We start from the raw sequence: 14,546 nt of genomic DNA on the forward strand, positions 1-14,546 counted from the left end.
AATATTCACAGTTATTTTAAAATTATCCACTCATATATTTCAGCCCTTACAAAATCCCTATGTGATTAGTTATTGTTTTTCCTGTTTCCTGGAGAAGGAAATGGCAACCCACTTCAATATTCTTGCCTGAAAAATTCCATGACACGAGGAGCCTGGTGGGTCACAGCCCATGGGGTCGCAAAGAGTTGTACGTGACTGAGCACCCACACACATTCCTGTTTTAACTGAGGGTTTTGCTTCTCAGAAAAGATAACTTATCATACCTTTGGTAGGTGACCAAAGAGAAGGTCCATCTGACACTACCACCCTGGTTTCTCTCCACTATCTTTCCACTCCACTGTGCTTAGCCATCTCATTCCAAAGCTTTGCCAAGCACAAAGCTGACCTCCCACTCCAGTGATCCTCCTCATCTTTTCCAAGAACCTATGGCATCCTGGCTTATCAGAAAAATAGATTCCCTTCCCTGAACTGAAAGGGCCTATTTGAAGAAATGTGCTCCACTTCTCATTGCAAGAGCTTCTGGAAAGCCTTGACCTTTAGGAAAATCCCAACCTTCAAGCCAAAAGGCCCAGAAACAGAAGTCAACTTGCCAAGTGCACCCTCCTGACCCTCTCCTGACCCACAGCCATCAGTTTTACAAGCAGCCTCCTCTCTTTTAATAGCCTCCCTGGGCATCACCTGACTCTCCCACTTCTGGTGCAGAGAGACCAGGAAGGTCTAGGCCATAGGAGAGTGTGCAGAGGGATTAAAAAGTACCCTGCTCATGTCTTGAAAGTTTGTAAAGAAAGTACTGAACACAGACTTCCCATAGTATCAAAAGGAAAATTTATGCATCGCCTTTGAGTTCAACTTCTCCATTAAAGCTTTTTCCCTATAATCTAGGGAGTTCTTATCCTGGTGACTTATGATGTTATGGAGGGGCTCATGCATGGAAAATGTCAATAGAAATAGTAACTCTGGAAGGGAAGGGCCTCCTAATTAGTCCCCATTTAGATTTTATGATGGCTTTGAGATCTGCTCATCCTGACAGTGCGCACTGTGGTTACATATTGTTCTAGCCTGAGGGAACCATAGGAAAATCCAGATTTATTGTACCTATCATACCAGCATATTTCATTTGCCATTATGAGCAGCCATCTCGCAATGATGCAGGAGTATTTATTACAGATTAAATTGTAGGACCTGGATGGTTTAGTGAGGTTCTTGAGGTATCATTTATGTCATTAACTGGCTCATTATCAGATCTGCAAATCTCCATTCTTTTTTGAGCCTTCTGTTTGAGCACGGAGGCTTCCGAGCTCGGGTAGCTTCCGGAGCCGTATTTTGTGGTGTCGTGGACACGAAATTTAAATACAGACAAAGCAAATCAAGAAAAATCGCTTGCGTCACCCTCCGTGTTGTCGTTTTATCCTATTTCCCGGAAGGTGGTGGCAGATGCCTCTTTAGTGCACTTTGCTGGGGGTCAAGGTGGAAGGTTATTATCCACTGGGCTGTTCAGTGCTGCCCAGGTGCTGTTGTGTTTGGAGGAGTGTGGGGGTGGGGGAAGTGACTTCTGAGCCGCAGGACTCAGGGGATTTATTTTCAGAGGTGGCTAACGCTAATTAGGTTAGGAGTGCCTGGCTGCCTTCAAAAGACGCAGCGTCCAATTTTTCTTCTCTGATAAATAACCTTATGTTTGAAAACCAGGAAAGAAGAGAGTGTGTGAAATTTAATTGTGGTTATTTAGTAAGTTCGCTGCTTTCCCATGCTGATTTTCTGCGGCTAGAGTGTTCAGTTTTCTTGTCTTGGTGCCTCTGGGACTGCGTTTTAATTCTACCTGGGATGCTGAGCGAAGAGGATTCACTGATGGTCGATTATGATTTTTTTCTTTTTTTGATAGCAGAATATTCTTGCCTAAAACAGAATTTTCAGAAAGGCATACTCAGACCACAGTGTTCGCTTCCTACCTCTCTTCCCAGGTTTAGTTCTTCTATTTGCATTTATTGCTTGACTCAGAGTAGGGGTTCTTTGTTGTTGATATTTGCCCTATTTACTCTCCTATATTGCTTTTTCATAAAACACAAGGAGTGGCATTTAAGTTGCTGTGTTTTGGGTATTAAAAATACTCTCCCATACAGAGGCGCAAAAGTACCTATAGAAACGCTGAACCCAAATTCATAGATTATCTGGGAAAGAAATGCCTTGCAATTTAATTTTTGCATATAACTAGTTCACTGCACAGACAACAGTTGCTGGTAAAGGTGCATTTTCACAAAGGAAAATGACAGGTGGAAGTCATTATGTATTTTTTAAAAAGGATTTGATATTATGTTATAATACTGGAGTTGTGACAACAGAATTGGTGGACCATTAATATTTGCACAGGTTAATCTTTATAAAATATTGCTTCCTTTTTAAAATGTATTGAACCACATAAAATAATTTTCACTATTGACTAATAATTCAGAAGAAGCTCTACAAACTGTTTTATATCTGTAGTGGTCTCTGTAGATAGAAGAAGAAAACAAATTTGAAATGCCCTGGTTGAATGGAAATAAATATTAGTGAATGTATAGCAAGCATTTCTGGCCACACACTAAATTTACCCTCATTTAGCACGTGAGCGGTACCCAGTGTCTCCTGAACAGATGCAGAGCTGCTACTTCTTTTAATCAGTATATCAGAAGGGGCTGCAGAAAGCTCCTCATTTTTACTTGTTGCTTGCGAGTTAGAGTTAATGAAGCAGTGTAGAAAGGTCAGAAGGAATCATTTTTACTTTTTGCCACGAAGCAGGATAATTTAGAGGCTCGATAACGATGCCATTGCCTCTGTGTTGTTGTAGCAGGAAAGAACTGCCCGGCTCCGAACAGATCCTGTCGCTTTTACTAAGCACAATTTGATAACAAGGGTTATATAATTTCTAATTCGCCTTTCTTCATATTCAATCTCTCTCACACATATTGTATTGAGACACAAAGAAATTTTATGCCAGATAATGTGCAGTAATTATGTGCCGCCTATCTACAACATGCAATGCAAAATTTGTTTGATTCCAGAAGTTTGGGGTTTTTTGTTTGTTTAAATAATTTTTAATTATTTTGAATTTGTCTCTCATAGGCATTGTAAAAATTATATAACTTTTTGTAAAGAAGTATATTTAGGCTTCAGTTCCTTATTCCTACCTCCACCACCTAGATCTTTAAGAACTGTCATTTTCAGCAGAATTTAGAGGAATCTGTAAAATTTCTAACAGTTTATTTTTGATGTGGTACCCTTAGCTGTGCTAAGGGTTATTTGTTTTCAAGTCAACCCTTTCATAAGAGTTGAATATTGCATCTAGAATAGAGAGTAGATCAGAGAATTACCTTTAAAATAACAAACACAGATTTAAGAATCACTTTCCACTAAACAGTTAATGACAACATCTTATTTTAAAGATTCCATATTTTTAAACAAGTGCACAATTTAAGGAGAACATCCCTAAGCACAACTGCTTGTAACATTGTTTATATAGCCCATTGATAACTATGTTAAGCAGATTATAGTTATATACATGTATGTGTATATATATGTGTGTATGTGTAACACCATACCTTAGTCTATAGCCAATTAAGCAGAACTTAGCACTAAATGAGTCATCTCTTGTACTCCCTCTGTACTATAGGCAGTCTTGAATAAATAAATCTATGCTGTTATAAATAGGCTCCTTGAAATAAGAGATTCTGATTTGAAGCTTCTTTGTAATGCTCCTCTCACCAATCTTATTGCTTGGTCTTTTGCATTATAGTCTTAATATTGAGCTTGCTCATTAATCTCCATCCTTTTTTAAGTTGGTCTAGGCTGTTCTTGTAGCTGTAATACTCACTGGGTTGCCGTAGGAACAAGAGATCCAAGTAAATATGCTTATGGAGAAGAAATGACTACTAATTAAATGTGAATAGCATTTATAAATTGCCTAGTTCTCGCAAAATGCAGAACATAATATGCTTTGATGTACTTCATTAGTAAAAGGCATCTATATTTTTAAAATACGTACTAGTAGCGAAAACCAAATTTTAATGCAAAAATGATCTTTATGTGGTTTCGTTTTTTCTGCTGACTATAAATCCTGTAATTTAATGCAGATATCCTTTTACTGCATTTACATGGCAGAGGAAGACATTTGGTTGGCCTGTGAAAGTGCTGGAAACCTTTACTATTCCCTCACCCAAGTGTAATTCCTTTTTTATTGTTGGAAGTATAGCTTTCCTATTATATTTTAGACAAAAAGAAACTGGCTTATAACATCCACTCCGAATCTAGGTAGGTAATATTTTTCACATCACATGGTCTTTCCTGCAATAGTGCCTAGAAAATTGCGACTTTAGTATGAAGCTAACAAAGCAAGCTTTCAGTCATGCTTAGTTTTAGTTTTGCTTTGTTTAATGCTGAAAAACACCTCTCACCCTTTCCAGGATGTGAAGTCCCCAACTTAATTATCATTCTGTGTGTCACAGCAGATGACCTAATCATGTTTCCCTTTATGATTCTGCAGTTCACGAGTACAGTCCTTCAACATTTTGTCTTTTCATTTGGGGAGCAAAGAGTTTGGGGTTGACTTATTTCCAAACAATTGATAAACAATTGGTCCACACACTCTGACATAAGATGATGACAGCAAGCTCTATCTAGGATTCCAGGACAAACGAGCCATCAAGTTAAATGGGCCATGGGCATAGTTATGTTAACTTCTAGGTTAACTGAGGGAAGTACAGCAGTTTGATGATTGTTTTCTGAAGATCTCTCTTCTCAGAGAGACTAACCAAATCACTGGCTGGCCAAATATCAAAAAAAAAACCTTCAGAGTTTTTTGAAAAGTGTCTTGAGTGACCTACTTTATATTTCCTTTTGTCTTAGTAATACATATGCATACATATGTATGTGTGTGTATATACATATATAAATTTAAAAAAAGAAAATGCCCAGGCCCACCTACCCTCTTTAAGCTGAACAAGAACTGTTGTGTCACAACAACAAGCCTGGAGGACAGTTAGAGTTTTCTTTTCATTTGCCTGCAGGAAATCAATCCTGTGGCTCCCGTTATGTGAGTTTGAGCAGCTGACTCAAGGAAAAGCAGTCGTCTGGCCGCTTGCTATGTGGGTGCAATTAGGAACACTTTTTCTTTTTACTGATTTTCAGCAAAGCATTTGTTACCAACCTATGCGCCAGGCCGAAGATAGTAACAGACATGTGCTGTTTATTTTCTGGACTGGTCTTATTTTTTGAGGTAACTGAACTCTTAACTTTTCATATCTGTTCTAGAGGAACAAGAGTGAGTAAGATAATGCTTAGCATTTAATAGACACTATATCTATGCTATTACCAGTGAATACTATTTCTGCATAATTTTGAATGGTTTTAATTTAAAACATCATGAATTTAATAATGTCTATTAAATAAATTATAGGCATTTTGTAGATCTTTAACAAATGTTGAATATAATTAAATGATGCATTTTAAAATTAACCGTCTTTGAGTAAAATTTGAATCTCCACTTTCTAAGTCAAATTTTCCCTTGCAAATGCTATAGGAAAAGCTCTTTGAAGTCAAAATTACATTATTTGATTTTAATGAATTGTCAGGATTATCTAAAAGGTGATTTTGCACACTCAGTAAACTATAGTTCTGTTGTTGCTAGTTTGGGGTTGGTTTGTCTTTTAACTTAAAAGGAAGGGCATTGCATAAGTATACCAGTTGGGTTCTCAGTATTAATTGTAAACCATCTATTTTGGAAATACCATTCTGTTCTGGATCCGATGTTCAAAATCTTTGCAATTCCATGTGATTGTGTTTAAATGATAATAGATAATTTTCACTGAGCATTTGCTATCTACCATGAACCATGCAAAACTTTTTATATGCATTTTCCTTTATTAGGGTTCATCATAAACCCCATGAAAGAGTACAATTACTGCCTCAATTTTAGATGAAGAACATGAAGGTCAGAAAGATTGGGTAATTTGCTCAAGATAGAACATGTAACACCAGGACTCAAACCTTAGGCAGCCAAATTCCAGAAGCTCAATGCTTAACCCTTTTATCACACTTCTTATTTTCATCTTATTTTTCTTTTGTATTGTTTTACTGCAGTAACCCATTCTGTGCAATATCCTATATGTTTTATATCCACATCATACTTCTATCTTTAGCTATTAACTCTATATACCATGCATAATTCTCTTTTTAACTGCCATGAATATAGACCTTGGAAAATTATGGCACCCTTGCAAACCCTTACAAGGTATCATGTGATTATCTAGCCCAGTTCTACTTTATAACTAATTTTCCATTTGCAGGTCTTGAGCATCCTGGATGCTGTTTGTTTTTAGTGTCAGCTTGCCATTCCCCTAGAATTCACATCTTCTTTTAAAGATTATAAGGATATATTCTTGACACTATTTCAGGAGATAAAAATATTCATGTAAAGGTTGTGGTTGTCCCCAAAGATTGATTTTTATATTAAAAATAAAATAAAACATTGATTCTTAAACCTATATGAGGATTAAATTATTGATTTGGATTAAGAACAAACACCAACACTTCCATAATTTTATTGCATCTGAGGTTCCATTTCTCACTTAGAAACCAAGTTAATCTCTTAGAAATGCCTTATGCAGGGTCCCTTCGCATTTACAGAAGTCAAAGCCTATGATACTTCGGGACTTGTAGTGACTCTTATCTCTAAGCACCACAAAGTACCATAAGTAGATTGTGCTGTTGCTCACCTTCATTGCCTGATTATCCCAGCCTCTCTTCAGAAGAATAACATTTCAAGATTGGATTGTAGCCAACTCAACAGTAACCAACTCAAGACACTAACCTGGGGAATTAATTTCAGGGAATGTTTATGTTCCATAATAGTTTAGAGATTTTTTTTTTCCTGAGTTTGATAACCTGTAAATTTTAAATTTTCTTGAGAAATAAATCAAATATTTGAGTTTCTTTTCTCAGAAAAAGAAATGCTTGTGGATAGAGAACCCACTGAAGGGACAAGACTAGGTCATCACCCCAGCTCCATCTCATTCCAATGGTGTGACATTAGGTAAGTCACGCCCTCTCTGAGCGTCCGTTTCCTCATGTTCACAGGCAGATTTTAAACCTAGTCTGATTACTATACAATGTTCTTATGAAGACCATGTGAAATAATATGTGAAAGTTTTTAGAAACTTGTGAAACAATATATTATTAAATATATTATCTTATTGGCTGAGTTTTTATCTTCCTCACACAGCATGTTCCTTTTAATGCAGGATAAATTTTATCAGATTGCAATGTCATACCTTTACGGGACTCAACCATATCTTTGAGTTTTGCACAGCTTCAATTTTTCACCCTTTCAGTCTGTATGGGTTTAAAAAAACATTTATCAATATTTAAAAACACATTAGTAAATTATAATCTAAAACAAACTATAGAAAACTAGCATTATATTGTCTATGTGATAATTACAAGGTAATAATAATTAATAAGAAACATTTATTGAATGTGGAGTGTATTCTAGGCATCATGTTATATAATGAAGATATTGTTTAATCCTCACAACAACCCTATGACTATTATTATTTCCTTTTTGTAGAGATCTCAGATTTGAACTCACATCTGACTGCAAAGTCTTTGTTTTTAACTATAATTCATCTTGCTTAAATCTTAGAGAATGAGACTTTTATTTTTTACAAAATCAGAAATAATACATGCATTTCTTGCTCTCAGCAGCAAAAAAATTTGGAGGCTATTCTGCTTGCCTAAATTATACTAAAATTCTTGAAATTCTGTATTGGTTGTGCCTTTGAGACATTTTCCAAAATATATCGTTTTTTAAAAGTCGAATTACAGTCTTATGCTTTATCTCCAAATTATAGTAAGCACTTTATTAAATTTGCATAAGAATGATAAGAGTAATTTTTCACTGGTTCCCAAAACCAAAAATATATGGGAAAATATTGCTTTTAAGTATACTCAAATTTTATGCTCTAATCTCTAAAAAATTATAGAAACATTCTGAAATACATTGACTGCGGTCAGCATCATTAAAATATACCTTTAGTCATGTAAGATGACAATTTTAGAGAGAAAAAAAATCACCCACAATTTTAAGTTTTACTGAATTGGTTCAAACAAAACTTATTGGCTTTTATTTCAATTTTTCATTTCATAAATTGGGACAGTGAGGCCCAGAAGACAGAAAGAATATCCCCGTTATTGCCCAAATCCTATCTGGTATGTGACCTCATTGTGCCTCTTGCTACTTGTATCTTGTATTACTTGCAAAGACCACAGATAGACAATTGACGATTCAAAACTCAGATTATATGTTACACTCAATCTAATATTTCCCAAAATATCTGGAAACTGCTACTAAAATGATGCTTATATTATTTAATTTTTTTTGCCTGACTAATAAGTAGCTAGATGTTCGATAAATTCAATAATGCACTAATATAGAAATAATTTTTCCTATAACATTTATCTCAACAAAAGAGCTTTCCAATATGTGAGGTTTTTGAATAAACATTTAATGTAACAGTGAAATATGAAAACAATCATGTTTCTTCTTAAAAATCTAATCAAATGTATGTGTGTCTACACTGATTTGTGCCTAACAAGTAATTTGATTGTATAATCCTTGATGTTTAAATAATCTTTTCTTTAAAGTAGTGTTTCCAGTTATATTTGAGTACCCTGAAATTCAATTCATTGTACATATTTATGTCTTAAGTTCTTACTACACAAAGCTAAATAAAGCATTTTCACAATCTTCAGTGAGCTCACAGTAAAATAAGATGCAACCAGTGATAATACAGTGGATGTGATAAGTAATGCTGTGAATGGTGGCACAGAAGCAGAAAAGAGGCTCTAGCCTGACAGGATGAGAAACATGAGTGTTTAAGCATGAGTGAAAGGGAGAGACAGATGGTCCAGGTGAAAAACCTCAGCAAATAAAGAGAGGGACTTATGAAAGTGCATGGGAGGTATGGGAAGAAGAAACCTGCAGTGTTCACAAAGGTAAGAACGTGAGGTGGAAGGGAGAGGGAAAGAACTTGAAGCTTGAGATATTTGTTGTTGCTGCTGCTGTTGTTACTGGGTCTCTAAACTGTGTTTGACTCTTTGCAACTCCATGGACTGTAGCCTGCCAGGTTCCTCTGTCCATGCAATTTCCCAGGCAAGAATACTGGAGTGGGTTGCCATTTCCTTCCTGGTAGAGTTGGCAGGACTCCTTTACTAAAGAGTTTTGATTAACCTATAAGCAATGAGTTATCACAAAATATTCTAATCAGAGAAACATCTGATTGCATTTCTGTTCCAGAAAGATAGTAGTACTTACAATGTAGAGAATGGACTAAAACAATTGATTAAAATATAAGTAAAGAGTAATTATATAATCAAATTTATTTTTAAAACCCCAAATCTTTTCCAAATTTTGATTTTAAGAACATGGATAGATGTGTAGAAAGAGTCAGACACGACTTGGCAACTAAACAACAGACGTGTACAATTATGTTTTTTAAATTTCTTTTACAGGTTTTTAGTCTAAGCCAAGGTATGGTTATTTGATTTCTAGGTAATTGGCTTTTAATGATCTTTAAACAACTGTGTAGATTTCTGATAACTTCAGTAAATCTTTTTCAAAATGACTCTTCAAGAGACTTGAAGCAGGCAAGCAAACATGGCAGACTCAGAGTAGCACAATTGAGGGAATCAAGGATATGTAACAAAATGATATTATGTTTAAATAAAATTCTAACATATATGTAGAAATGCCAAGAAGGCACTTTGCCTTTTTTTTTTTAGACCAAATAGGAAATAACAATCCTAGGTTTCATTAGACAGAGTTTTAATTAACTAGTTACATCATAGTTATCTGTAGTAAAAAGAATCCTCAACAGTTGTCAAGAAGAGCTGCTGCCCATTTATCACTGCCTTATTTAGGTGTAACCCATTATTGTTGAAATTCAAGGCACCTTACTTTTTTTTTTTTGAAAGTAGAGAGTTATTTTATTTAGTGAGAATGTTTAGGACCCTGAGCCAGGGAGACAGCATCTCAGTAGCTCTGAGAAACTGCTCCAAGGGGCAGGGGAAAAGTCAGGCTGTATACAAGTTTGCAACAAAGGAAGCAGGCAGTCTGAACATCAAAGATCAGGTATCAAGTTAAGGAATTTAGCATTCTATGTATGGGAAGATGCAAGCCTCTGGGCTCACTGAATTCATTCCTTTCATGTGCACCTCAGCTCTTTGGGGCCAATCCTGTTTCATTGTTCACCTTGCTTCTTGCATTCCACCAGCTCCTCTGCGGTCACTGTCAGGGGTGGCAGCATCCACTGGATGGGAACCCTTATTCACATCAGAAATCACTGATGGCTGTGATATTTCTTGTTGATTAATATGGCAGGAGATATTTTCATTTCACAGTCCCTCCTCATGGTAATAAATTCGACCATATTTGGGAGACAGTTCATGACCTTTTTTTTTTGGTCCCACAGTGCTAGGAGGCTCATCCCATATCTGGTGAAGGTCTTTATTGATAAATCTCTCCAGGTGTTAATTTCCAGTTTACTCCAATTGATAAATAATAAAAGAGTCTCTGGATCCTCTATCTTCTAACCTAATAGGATTCGGGAAATATTTCCCTTGTTGCCTCTTTCTATACCTAGAACCATTCTATTACAATTATTCTACATTATAAATGTGATGATCTATTTCTTTAAGATATTTAGTTATCATTAATTTAGCTGGAGGCCTGGCTATACATCATGTAACACAAAAGACAACAATCTTATAAACAGATTACAAGTAACACAGCTAATAAAGTGATTAAAATTACAAATAGGGATTTAAGCCATGAGCTTTCAGAACCAAACCATCTTTCTAAAACATAACCCATTAGAGGATTCATCTGGTATATAAACACAATATTCAGTTTGAATTATAGCACAGGTGCCCTCTTGGTATGCTCTAAGGATATCAGGGGCCATACAATTTTGTAAGACAGCTTTTCTCATCATAGAGATCTCAGAATTTAGTAGACTAATAGCCTGGTTGCTATCATTTAATGACTTTTGAGTAAATTTCGTTAAGGCTTCAATGTGAGAAGTAATATTTTACAATCCTACTGTAGGTACAAAAATAGATATTAAGTGATCATACCAGTGAAATACAAATCTCTTGGTCCATCGGGTTCATATTGATGGTAAATTTGCTGGAGACACATCTAAGTTTGTACATAAGTAGTTTTGAGCCCAAGGGAATCCTAAAGTACACCTTCCTAGCCAGCCTAGTGGAAGCCAGGGTCATAGATCGGACCCACAAAGCCATTGAGTCCCAATGTCCTGAATCCCAATTAGGTGCCAACCAGTATACTTCTGGACATATGCTTCAATCTGTTCCATAGCAATCAGTCTTTAAGAGAAGTGGTACATTGGCAGTTTTCATAAGACATCCAGTCTAATTTTCTAGTATTATTAGGTTGATTATCTTTGGTATGATTTAATTGTTTCCAGCATAGGGAGGTGGGGAGGGGAGGGTGGTTTAGACTTAGATTACCATAGTCTGGTGTTAGCCAGATAAATCCACCCCATAACTGAGGAAGCATCCCTCCTAATAGTTTTAGAGTTTACATTTTTGACTGGAATTTACCCTGTTGTTCTGACTGAGCTAGACCTAACCTTAAGGGAAAATTCATATTTAAGACCAGGATCAGAGAAACTATGTGTGATTGGCCAACTGGGTTCCATCTAGTGATATCTGTAGTAGCCCATACAGAATTATAATTCCTTTCTTCCAAAATAAACTTTTTAAGAGCCATCCAATCAGAGCCTTGGAGGGGAGAAACCCATCAAGGTAAACCAGAAATACTGAATGTAGGTAATTGACCACAAATCCAACACTTCAACTGATTTCTAAAATTTGCATAAGATCATGCCCATGATAGAAAAAAAATTTTGATTCATGTGTAAGAGTCCAAGAAAATAAGAAAACTTATGAACAATCATACAGGTCAGGTTCAGCATCTTGGGACAGCTGTCTACTTCCGATGTCATCTTCTTCTCATTCTGGCACTGGTGTTTCCTTATTATGAGAGCATCACTCTAAGATGAGTTTGAGGTCAGCAGTGCTCTCTATAGACCAGTCTGGTGCAGGAGCTCAAATCTGTCCTGAATTCCCAAGGAAGCGGATGGGCACAAGGGGCCTCTGCTGGTACCATGGATCCACTTTCTCATAGAGTTAAGGCAGAGGAGAGAAACTGTTGCAATGAAAAGGAAAAAAAGAAGAATGAGTTTTTCTCTTTCCCTTTCCTGAGAACTAAGAATATAAAGAGAACAGTGAGCAGGCCTGAACAATCCGAGTTTTTTTACTTTAACTGCTCCTAACTCACAATGTCTGTAACTAAGTTTGCTTTTCTGCCCCCTAACTCTTCAGGAGCTACACCTCACATCTGCTTTCCTTTGACTCTGTGCTAAATACATCCCCTGTCTGGTGTTTACCCTTACAGCACCCTTCCTCTTGGAGTTACATATCCGAAAGAAGGCTACAGAATCACAAAACTGCCAGACTCAATTACTGGCTTACTGACGCCAGTTTGTGACTATCTTTGAAACAAAGAAAGAGGAAGAAATCAAGATCCTATCATTTTTGTCCCTCATCACTGATTCCTGACTGTGAGCCCTTGCCTTATATAAGCCACTAGACTCCTCATGGTCCATCTTACATTTTTTTATCTCTAGAAGCTTTCTACTAAACACTGGTCTCTATGTGGCCTTTAATATACATACGACATGTGTGTGCATGCGTGTACTAAGTTGCTTCAGTTGTGTCCAACTCTTTGCGACCCATAGACTGTAGCCCATCAGGGTCCTCTGTCCATGAGATTCTCCAGGTGAGAATACTGGAGTGGGTTACCATGCCCTCCTCCAGGGAATCTTTCTGACCCAAGGATTGAACCCAAGTCTCTTGTATCTCCTACACTGGCAGGCGGGTTCTTTACCATTAGCACCACCTGGAAAGCCCCATATGACATATGAATCTTACTAAACTGCAGATTCTGATTCATCTTGGGTGAGGCCTGAAGATTCTGTATTTCTAACAAGTTCCCACACGATGCTGATCCTACTGACCCCACCAACAACATCTTAAGCAAACATATGTCAATCCTTACAAAATTCAGGAAAATTTAACTTTTATATTATTTTCAAAATCCTATCTTTATTAACACAGCCATGGAGTCATGGAATTTTAGGCTGAGAAGTATCTGAAAATTTCACAATAACTGTTTCATTTTATATGTGTGAGAAAATTAAGGTATTTGGCGGGGGCTGGGGGTGGAGGGTGTCCAACCAGTTTCCTTATCCCTTTACTAGCATGCTCTTCATGGAGGAAGAATTATTAATCTGATAGTTCAGATCTCGGGACGTTAACTGGGCCACTTGTTCCTGTGTGCTAATGTGCCTTAACAACCATCATCCTTACAGCACCCTTGTTCTTCCTGTCACGAATGCTCACTCTCCCACTTCCTCCATTTGTGTAGTCAAGTAAGTTAGCCGAGTCTGTTCCTTGGACCCTCACGCTCTCTCCCTCTGCTAGCAGGGCAGTCCTCTGCTTTGCATGTGGTACAGAAGAGAGGTGAAAGCCCTCTTGCATCTTCAGGCTCTAGGAATCAGCCTTGTATTCCAATTTGTCTCAGGAACAGCAGAGCATCGTGAATGTCGTGCTGCAGTCTGGTTTAGACAGATAATGTTCCTTGATTTATGAGACTAAATTTAATAAAAGCTCTGATTATAAATCCTCTGAGAGCATATATTCTCTGTGCCAACAAAGTGCCTGGAACATTGTAGATCCCCATAAAAATATTTACCAAGTGAGTAATTTCATGAAATTTGTGTTGTGTTACATGGAATGCACTTGATACAAAAAAAAAACACTAATTTTGTACTGTTGGTCAACACTGTTGATCAGTTTTTGAGACTACCCTGAAAAATAATACTGCTTTCTCTGAGGAAGAATCTAAAATTCTTACCAAACAATTATTTTCCTTCCAGTCACTAACCTCTGCTTCTGTTCATCACATAAACTATTTTGTGCTTAAGTGTAAAGCAATAAAGAAGGCTTCCCAGGGGCACCAGTGGTAAAGAAACCCGCCTGCCAAGCAGGAGACATAAGAGACGTGGGTTCAATCCCTGGGTAGGGAAGATGCCCTGGAGGAGAGCACGGCAACCTACTCCAGTATTCTTGCCTGGACAGAAGGGCCTGGCAGGTTACAGTCCATAGGGTCACAAAGAGTCAGACATAACTGAAGCGATTTAGCATACATGTAAAGCAGTATAAAAATAGAATATAAGGCTTCACAAACATGACTATCCAGCCCCTGAATTTGTTTTCCAATGGAAATACACTTAATATCTCCAGATAATCCTGAATTTGTTTCTCACAAACATACCTCCCCTAAAGCATAAGCGAAAATGTGGTTCAGAAGGTACAGCTCATTCTTTTGATTGAAATACTCCAAACCACAGTGTGCATCTATGATACCTCCCACA

At 37.0% G+C, this 14,546-nt stretch overlaps 1 long non-coding RNA gene across 1 annotated transcript in view; it reads right to left on the reverse strand.

Moving 5' to 3' along the window:
• Positions 1-9,838: 9,838 nt before the first annotated feature.
• Positions 9,839-14,546, reverse strand: part of LOC145542209 (uncharacterized) — an 88,852-nt gene continuing 84,144 nt past the window's right edge. Inside the window, exon 4 of the long non-coding RNA XR_014079667.1 lies at positions 9,839-12,256. This is a non-coding gene — a long non-coding RNA (uncharacterized LOC145542209). The remainder of the gene's footprint in view (positions 12,257-14,546) is intronic.

The sequence above is a fragment of the Giraffa tippelskirchi genome, chromosome 3 (genome assembly GCF_054371585.1).
Source record: "Giraffa tippelskirchi isolate mGirTip1 chromosome 3, T2T-mGirTip1v1.2.pri, whole genome shotgun sequence".
In the NCBI taxonomy this organism is placed as follows: Eukaryota; Metazoa; Chordata; class Mammalia; order Artiodactyla; family Giraffidae; genus Giraffa; species Giraffa tippelskirchi.